The sequence below is a fragment of the Danio rerio genome, chromosome 3 (assembly GCF_049306965.1).
Source record: "Danio rerio strain Tuebingen ecotype United States chromosome 3, GRCz12tu, whole genome shotgun sequence".
Lineage (NCBI taxonomy): Eukaryota > Metazoa > Chordata > Actinopteri > Cypriniformes > Danionidae > Danio > Danio rerio.
In genome coordinates, this window is record NC_133178.1 from 39,454,875 (window position 1) to 39,465,080 (window position 10,206).

A 10,206-nucleotide genomic window follows, 5' to 3' on the forward strand; every position below is an offset into this window, starting at 1 on the left:
GGAGGGCACATAAATCTGCAGAAGTGAGAGCAGATAAGAAGGAGCAAAGCCAGAAGTCTCTTTGTAAGCAAACATCAGAGCTTTGAATTTGATGCGAGCAGCAACTGGCAGCCAGTGCAAACGGATGAGTAGCGGAGTGACATATGCTCTTTTAGGTTCATTAAAGAGCACCTATGGTAAAAAATCTACTTTTCAAGCTGGTTGGACAGATCTGTGTGTTGGTATAGTGTATAGACCGTCATACTGGGGTGATATGAACACACCCAGTCCTTTTTTTTTCAATTTAACTACAAAAAAAAGGGTCGGCCAATTGGAGCTGTTTTCAAATCGATCGCACCATTACGTAGGTGTGCGATTTCCCCCCGCCCACCGAATTGATTGACAGCTGCGCGCATTAACATGTTCCGGTAGTCGCGTGTATATGTCAACAAGACCAGACAGACATACGCAAAGCAACCGGGAATAAAAGGTCTGTTCTGTTCGCTAGGATCAGCAATCATCATCAAATGTGATTAAGAGTAAGTTTCACATGTTAAAAGTGTTTTAAAACAGAGTATGTGTGTAATTAATTACAGCGTTTTACTTCAGCTTTACTTCATCAGCACAGCCGCGTGTCAGAACAATTATAAAAGAAGACGCTTCAATCCCGGTTTGTGGAAGTTAAATCAGGTTTATTTTGTACATTAGCATAACAGATATCCACACAGTACTTGAGGTTAGCCTTAACTAAGCTAAGCGCGCTCTGTCTGTCTGCCTGCCTGCCTGCGTGTGTATCTGTGTGTGTGTGTGTGTGTGTGTGTGTGTGTGTGTGTGTGTGTGTGTGTGTGTGTGTGTGTGTGTGTGTGTGTGTGTGTGTGTGTGTGTGTGTGTGTGTGTGTGTGTATGTGTGTGTGCGCACGCGTTAACTTTGTAACGATATTGTGTGTGACTCATCAATGCAACTTTACAATACTGATTAGTAAAGGTTCGTTCTTACTGTAGTATCTCACAAACGCTACGTGAGACCTTCTTCCTTTAAGTCTGTCAGTTGTCTGACGCAGCTGAGGGAGGAGGCATGTAGTGGGCGAGAAAGTAGGCGGGAAAGAATCGTCGTAAAGGCGCAGTACGACAAAACCACCCTCTGCTGGAAATCAGTATAAAACAGCATCTTGTAAAAGGTATAATGAAAAATCTGATGGGTATTTTGATCTGAAACTTTATATACACATTCTAGAGACGCAAAAGACTTGTATTAAATCTGAAAAAAGGGGTAACCTAGGTGCCCTTTAAAGACCACTCGTGCTGCTGGGTTCTGAAGCAGCTGTAGAGGTTTGATAGAGTTAGTTGCAATAGTCCAGACTGGAGAGAACAAGAGCTTGAACAAGGAGTTGAGCTGCATGTTCAGATAGGAAGGGTCGGTGTGGGGGATATTTTCTTGGCATGCTTTGGGCCTATTAGTACCAATTGAGCATCGTGTCAACCACAGCCTTCCTTAGTATTGTTGCTGACCATGTCCATCCCTTTATGACCACAGTGTACCCAAATTTTATTGTCTACTTCCAGCAGGATAACGCACCATGTCATAAAACACGAAGCATCTCAGAGTTCACTGTACTCAAATGGCCTCCACAGTCACCAGATCTCAATCCAATAGAGCACCTTTGGGATGTGGTGGAACAGGAGCTATACATCATGGATGAGAAGCCAACAAATCTGTAGCAACTGTGTGATGCTGTCATCATGTCAATACAGGCCAAAGTCTCATGAATATTTCCAGTACCTTGTTGAATCTATGCCACAAAGGATTAAGGCAGTTCTGAAGGCAAAAGGGGGTCCAACCCAGTACTAGTAAAGTGTACCCAATAAAGTGGCCGGTGAGTGTAAATACTGCTATTTTCTTTGTCCTAAAAAACAGACTTGAAATGTAACTGATGGCTCCTGATTACAGTGACAGACAGCAACATAAAGATGAAGCTCTGTTTTTAGTGTAATATATAATTTTGCCAATTCTAAATCACTGCACATGTTCAGTACAGTACTTTACAGTCTCAATTTTTAATCTGACCAAGCGTTTAAATGTGCTCAGGTTCAGACTGCTTAATCTCTACCCCCTACAATTTAATCTAAATTTAGTTTGAATTGAGTTCGTGTGAGGACATGTTTATGCATATCAGTTCAACTATGTCATCAATTTAATATTTATAGCTACTTTCTGAGCAAAATGCATGCTAGTCCACTAATGGCTGCTTGAAAAAAAAAATCACTATATTATAGTTAGTATTAGGTTTTTAGGAGTTTCATCAAAGGTCTCCTAACTGCAAAATATACTTTTATCATGTCTGTATTATTATATTTCTATTTTACAGTGATGTAATTTTTGATTATACTTTTTAGTTTAGCTTTAAAATAAGCCTGCGTGTTTAGTTCATGACATAATGGATTCTTTGAACGGCAAATGCTTAAAACTCCTTCCATCTTTTTTTTCCATCTGAAGACTTTCGTTTTTGCTGTTCCTCATTTCTATTATGTGCCTTTTCAAATGTTTTGATTGTGCCAGACATTTTCTTTTTACTACTTCACAATAAAGAAGCGGATAGAAGGCTGCTGTGTTCTCAAATGGCTCGCTATCTGCTTATTAATCTGACAAAAGCATCTCCACCAAGATCAACTGAAAGTACTCGCAGTGCAGCTCCTTTGCCAGTAATAACAAAGCACGCTTTTTTAATATGCAGACCCAGAGTGCGAGTGCATAAGCAGTTCGCACTCAGGAAAGTGCCAAGACGGTTTTGAATTTTAATCAAATCTCGACTAATGCTTCTTTGCGTATAAAGACTGCATGTGAAGTGAATGCTCTGAAACGACACACTGAGGTTCTGAGTGCTCTCGCTGCATGCTAACATACGATGCATTCATCTGCTCAAAGAGAGGCAGAGGAGGCTATTGATCCACGTAGCCTGGAGGGGTAAGGGTCTCCGTTCCTGTGGGATCCGTTGGGCTTGCCTCAAAAATTCTGACAGCAGTCTCAGATGGAGGGCCCACCACTGAGCTCTCCCATCCTGCTGCCGCTGAGCCCCGAAACAGAACAAACAGTGAAGAAGGAGCTGTCAACACCCAAACTGCCTGGAGGTTCTTCGCCTTCTTGCATTGGATGGTCCAGTCCACTGTAAACACACCTGAAGCACTGAGCTTTATCCTGTAAACCGTGTGTTGAAAGCAGAGTTCACTCACCGACGACTGATGCCAGGATGTAAAAAAGTAAACCTCCTACCTCTTTCGTTTTCAGCTGCCCTGCGGTGCTAGGCCTGCTGACAGAGTTGGGTGGAAACTGTCTTTCTGCTCCCTGCAGGCAGGTAGACGGCCACTGTGATGTTCAGTCAGGCCCTGCACAGCTCTGCACTTTCTAACTCCAAAACAATCTAATCCGTCAAAGTCAGCCTGGCGTTTTTAGTTTCACACAGCTTTCTCACAGGCACTACACTGAATGTATAACCCTCTACCTGAGGTACTGAAGTGCTTTTTCCGTGCATGTGACGAACTTCACCATCCACAATAACTTCGTCCCTGATTCAACCTTGAGTGAATGAAGGGAGAGTGGCAGAGAGGCCACGAAGTTCAGTTTTCCCTCCGAGCTTATTAGTTTCATTCTACACTCAATGTCCTTACAGATTGATTGATGACCTTCGTCTGCAGATCCAGCATCTGCAGAGCAGCAGGACGGGCTCCATTAAGTGAAGAGTCCAGCTGCTTTCTGTCCCTGGCTTTGGAGTGGCTGACCACTGGCGAGGGGGATTTTCTCCAGTGGCGGGAACATTTCTGACAGATTTCCAGAGCTTGACGGGCTGAGTCACGTAAACAAAGCGGCAGTCTATGCGTCGAGGCGTCCATCAGCATAAAAGCTAGCTTAACAAATAAAGTTCATTTACTCACCATCATGTCGCTTCAAACACCCTCTCATCTTCCTTCTGTAGACGAACTGCGTCCGCGTCGATCCCACGCTGAATCTTTTTACGCTGCGATTTCTTTAAACCTCAGTTGTAGCTACAGTACGTTGAGTACTCGGTCTAAACTAAGTAAAATACGGTGATAATGGAAATAAATGTCTTAGGTCTACTGACTTGCAGTCAAAATACAGTAAGTTATTTTTTACGAGTGACTCATTATCCTTAAACAGCACAGAATGAGTCTAGAATTTCGAACCGGTTCTTTAAATGACGTTGAAGATGTGTTGGAATCAGTCTGACGCAGGCCCGCAGTCAGTCTAGTCAAAGGGGGCGTTGTATTTTTTCAAAAAGTGGACCTTTTTTGGGGGTTATTTGCCTCATTTTCTATTTAATTGTGAGATTTAAATACAGCATTTTGTCACATTTTAAGCACTATTTTTTAGCTGGATTAGCTTGCCGAATGGTCATCATAACCGCATGTTTTGATGCACCAAAACATTTCCTAAAGATTTAAAACAGAGAAATATGAATAAATACTTATTTTTAAAATACAAATTTATCATATTACATCATTAGAAAAAAAGTTAATCTGATTAAGTTTTAAATTAAAAACTGTGGCCTATTGTCATTTATTATGCAAATAACTGGCCAGAACTGTCCTCGGTCAGAATTTGCACATTTGAAAAATATATATTAAAACATAATAATAATATTAATAATAATAATAATAATAATAATAATAATAATAATAATAATAATAGCCTAATAATAATAATGTAGAGCTTCGCGATTTTTCTTGCCTATATTAAAAAAAGTACACTTGATTATTTGTGGATAACAGCATTAGCCAAAATAGTATTCAAATTCATTTTAATATTCACTTTAATTCTTTTTATTGGTTTCTTTCTTTCTGTTTCAGGAATAAGGTGCAAGATTTAGAATAAAAGTTACTTGTAAAATGTTTTTTCTATTTAAAAACAGTACAGCACAGAAAGATGACCTCATTTACGTCAGATTGTAGGTTTTCTTGCACAGCTGGATGTTGGACTCATGAAAAATAAATGTTTGCATTTATCAAAGCTGGTTAGCTGAGGTCACACTAAAGTGACAGCCAAGGATTCCACTTGGTCTTAAAGCCTTTTTCAGTTGGTTATTTTACACAATTTATGATGGAATAGCAGTCAAAATAAGACAAATGAGCTCATGTATGGAACAAATTTGGTATGGGTCTGAATGCCATACAATTTAAAGATTTAAACAAATAGGTTAATTTATCTGTAAATAACTCTCTTCAGACCAAGATGTTAAATTTTCTTTAGATCAGAACATTGAAACTGGACCACAAAACTAGTCATGTCAAGTTTTTAAAATTAAGATGTAGCCTAGCTTCTCATCTAAAAGCTTAATAAATAAGCTTTCTATTGATGTTGGGATAGGACATTTGAAAATCTGGAATCTGAGAGTTAAAAAACCTAAATACTGAGAAAATTGCCATTAACCCTCCTGTCTTGTTCACCTCCCGCTCCTTACTTTAGTGTTTCTGGTCAAAATTGACCAGTGGGTTTAACTCCTATTAAATTAGCTCAGAAAATTGAGAGTGAGTTGGGGTGATGTACAATAAATGGGGATGTTTTCTGTGTGATGGATGAATATACAGTATTCTGGATACCCATTCCTATAGTGGTCCCTTTTGACCTGGAACGCCATATGTGTAACAAGGTTGACTAAAACACTCAATATTCAATGAAAAAGGTGATCATAATTTTATTTTTTCAAATGCATGTGGAGCATATCATAAGGCCTTGAGGCAATCAGATGTAAAAACACAACTTTTAAGAGTGTTTTAAGTTGTAAATCGGTCAGATTTGACCCGAACACAACAGGAAGGTTAAAGCTGCCCAAATGAAGTGCAATCCATATCACTAATCAAATATTGCATTTTGATAGGCTATATTTACAGTAGGAAATTTACAAAATGGTTTCATGGAACAAAATTCATGAACAAGATAATGATTTTTGGAATACCAGAAAAATCAGTAAATTTGACTCATACAATGTATTTTTGTTACTTTTGCCCAAAATAATGCAACATAATGTGATAATGTGACATCAACACCATTTAGTGCGCTCCAGGGTCAGAAATAAGATTTTTTGCTAAAACTGAGGTCCTTGGTGATTCGTAAAATGGTTGTCGCCACTGGCTTGCTTATTTTGGGACTTGTGGAGCTTCGCAATGATGGATTTGCTCTTCAGTGTTCTGACTTCCAGCAGTGACATTTAAACCACACTGAACTGTACTGAACTAAACTTCAACTCTGAAAACTGGACTGACACAGGTTCAATTTACTAGAACTTCTACACTATCTGCTTTGACACAATCTACATTGTAAAAGCGCTATAGAAATAAAGATGAATTGAATTGTCAGAATCTAGTTGCACTTTGAGAGTGAACAAAACAAACAAAAAGCAACAACAACATGTACATCTTACTCCTGACCAGCGAAACAATTGATCTGTGCATACACATTCAAGTAATTGAACAATTTAGTTGATGCTGTCTGTTTACAATATTGCATTCCTATTTTTATTCTACCGCTTACACTCCTGCCATGTACATGCTCCTGAATTATTGCTGTGGATTAAAGGTAATAATAATGTGAATAATGTTCAGTTTCTTGCACAGATATATTATAATGCTGTATGAGACCTCAGTGTATCATCACATGTATTCATTTTGTGTTGCCTGCATACCATTGATTGGCATTTTGTGACTATAATTTCAGCATAAAATTTTCCTCAATGTTTTACTAAAGAAAAAAAAAGTCACTACATCTTGGATGGTCTGAGGGTGAGTAAATTAAAATAAAATGTTCATACTTTGGGCAAGAGCATCACGGTTGCGCAGTGGGAAGCATGATCACATCACAGGAAGATGGTTGCTGGTTTGAGCCTTGGCTAGGTCAGTTGGCATTTCTGTGTGGAGTCTGCATGTTCTTCGCGTGTTCGCGTGGATTTCCTCCAGGTGCTCCGGTTTTCCCCACAAGTCCAAAGACATGCGGTACAGGTGAATTGAAAATGCTGAAATCGGCCATAGTGTGCGTGTGTGTGTGTGTGTGTGTGTGTGTGTGTGTGTGTGTGTGTGTGTGTGTGTGTGTGTGTGTGAGTATATGGGTGTTTCCCAGTGTTGGGTTGCGGCTGGAAGTGCATTCACTGCGTAAAACATATGCTTGATAAGTTGACGGTTCATTCCGCTGTGGCGACCCCTGAATAATATAGGCACTAAGCCAGAAAGAAAATGAATAAATGAATTACTTAATATTTTGAGTGAACTATACCTTTAAGGGCTAAAATGGCAGCCTATTTCTCACAACTATTGACCTCTTAAGCAATATGTACTATTACAGGTTTTATTAATATTCTGATTTAGCAATTTAAGTAGTTCATATATTACTAGTTATTGCAATTACTTAAACTTAAGAAGTGCGACACCCAACATATGATGCAACAGTGCTATGGGTTCTTGAGCACAAATCCTGGCTGATTCGAAAAAGCCAAAAATAAACTCTTAAAAATTCCCTCTAATATTTACTTCATTTAATTTTATTCCAGCGTAATTCCAAATAACATTATTTTAATATATAATTTCATTACCTAATAATAATGCTAAGGGCCGTTTCTCACACAAGCTAATACATTTATATATATATATATATATATATATATATATATATATATATATATATATATATATATATATATATACAAGAATATGTTATATAGTACAGGTCATGAATCACTAGCAGAGTGCATTTACTGCAGTGCATTTACAGACTGCAATATCCTTTCAGAAGCTTGAAGCTTCAGTCCCAGTTTGTTTCTGTATGAAGAATAGTGAAAGAGTCGAGCAGTTCTGCAGGTGTCACCGTCTGTGACGCACTTCAGTGTCCATCTTGCATCCAGACCATAATGTGTTTGCTAGCTGTGATGCTTTCCACCTCAATGCAAGACACCATTATTTGTCTGATAGCTTCTGTTCTGTCATTTTGCCTGTAAATGTCATGCAGCAAGGGAGTGACTGCTATCACAAGAAATAGTGCAGGTTTTTTGGGGGCAGGCTGCCATTTCCTGAAAATTCAACCTTCGTGTCTCTTGACTGCACTGTAAATGTCTTGGATGCTGCAGGGATTTCACCTCCAGCTGCGTGAGCCAGAACACAGGGGGAGATGTATAGATTCAGGGATGAAGTATTTTTTGACAGGTACATACTAACCATGAAACCAGAGTGGGACTCTGCACCTGCTCTGCCATCTGGGCACTGTCTCATATAGACCCATGTTAAAACATATGCTGTGAAAAATTCCTAAAAACAAAAATTAATTGACATAATGCTAGAGTACAAATATATAAATGTCTTTGCAAACTGATTATATTTACTATGTGGTGGAAAACTGTAAATGGTTTAACATTGCAAGAGATGTAATATCAGAGTAAATTAAATAGTAGTAGTAAATATTAAATTCAATTCATCTTGATTTCTATAGCATTTTTACAATGTGTCAAAGCAGCTTAACATATAAGTTTTAGTACACTGAAACTGTGTCAGTACACTTTTCAGTGTTAAAGTTCAGTTTAGTTCAATGTGGTTAAATCTTCACTGGTGGAAGTTCAATCACTGAGGAGAAAAAACCTGAAGAGAAACTAGGCTCAGTTGGGAATGATCATTTCTCCCCTGTCTAAACTTCTTATGCAGAGCTGCAGTCTAGGCCCTGAAAAACACTGGATGTCCATAGTAGAAAACCTGCAGGTGTGAGTAGGTCACCGGCGGGTGTTCAGGCTGGCCCACGAGATCAATGCGCCTGACTCGTCTGTCGCTGGGTCTTTCAGGAATCAGTGTCATGCTCTCTACTTATCCATGACGGCCACATCTGCTCAGGATACAGCCATGTCCAAGATTATGGCTACCTCTACAAGTCCTCTATGGTTGGCATCATCTCATCAAAGGACTTAGATCACATCAATGGCGCTGCACAGTCTCTGGAGACCTCGGGATAAGTATTTCCATGTGGAAATATAGAACAAAGAAAACAATTGGCGTAGCAATCAGTGTACAATTAGTGTATTTGCACAAGAGATATTACATATCAATACAAAAAGACATGCTATAAATGAAAATTGCAGTTATTTAAACAAACATGTAAAGCATATGAGTGTTTCTAATCAAATGTCTGACGCATTAAGACAGAAGGAGTGTGTCCTACAGGTGGTTTGGCAAGCCTACTCACCTGCATGAAGCACACTCATAAATAAATGCACATTTACTACTAAAGTTGTGAAGTAAATCAATACAGTAAATACAATACAGATTGTGAATTAACATCCATTAACATTGCCATTTTAGTTATTTATTTTCATACAAACAGTTTACAATTGCATTATCAATAAGGAACATTCCCAGAATCACATATGAATATGTTCAGGCCTTTTTTTTTACTTTTTTTAACAGATATAAAGGAAGATTTGTTCTCTCTCTCTCTCTCTCTCTCTCTCTCTCTCTCTCTCTCTCTCTCTCTCTTTATATATATATATATATATATATATATATATATATATATATATATATATATATATATATATATATATATATATATATATATATGTATACATATATATATATATATATATATATATATATATATATATATATATATATATATATATATATATATATATATAGCTCAGTATATAGCTCATTATTTTATCTGTGCATATACATTAGATTAGTCAGTACTGAAGCTAAATCTGAAACTTATCTAACAAAATAACTTACAATAACGGCGCAAATTTATATGATATGGAAAAATCTTAGATACAAACAATTGTTTTTTTTTTTAAATCAAGAGAAACAAAAAATAAAAATAAAACTTTTTTATTTTATCTTTAAATTTCTAAAACTGTTTGGTGACTAAAATATTATTTTAATAAATATATCTGTTTAATAAATCTGTTTTGTTTAAATGCACCAAAATACATAGCTTATATTCACTGAGAAATAGATACAAATATTATTTTCAAAAGGGGGTGTACTTAATTATGCTGAGCATAATTTTAATATGTATTCATATTTTTGAATACATATTAAAACTGTATTAACATCCTGTTCTTTTATTTTACCATGAAATATATCATTTAAAATAATAAAATATAGAGGCATCCTGTAAAACTGGTAACACAATTGTTGTGTTTTTTGTTGCAGTAAATACATTTCAGACAACCACAACATTCTGTT

At 37.3% G+C, this 10,206-nt stretch overlaps 1 long non-coding RNA gene across 2 annotated transcripts; it reads right to left on the reverse strand.

Moving 5' to 3' along the window:
* Positions 1-653: 653 nt before the first annotated feature.
* On the reverse strand, positions 654-4,158 carry LOC141381255 (uncharacterized). 2 transcript variants are annotated; one of them, XR_012401151.1, is made up of 4 exons: positions 3,907-4,158; positions 3,643-3,818; positions 3,248-3,550; positions 654-3,140 (listed from the first exon to the last, which is right to left on the reverse strand). It is a non-coding gene; the product is annotated as an uncharacterized lncRNA (long non-coding RNA). The 2 variants fall into 2 exon arrangements; XR_012401150.1 differs by having other exon boundaries at positions 931-3,172.
* Positions 4,159-10,206: the final 6,048 nt, after the last annotated feature.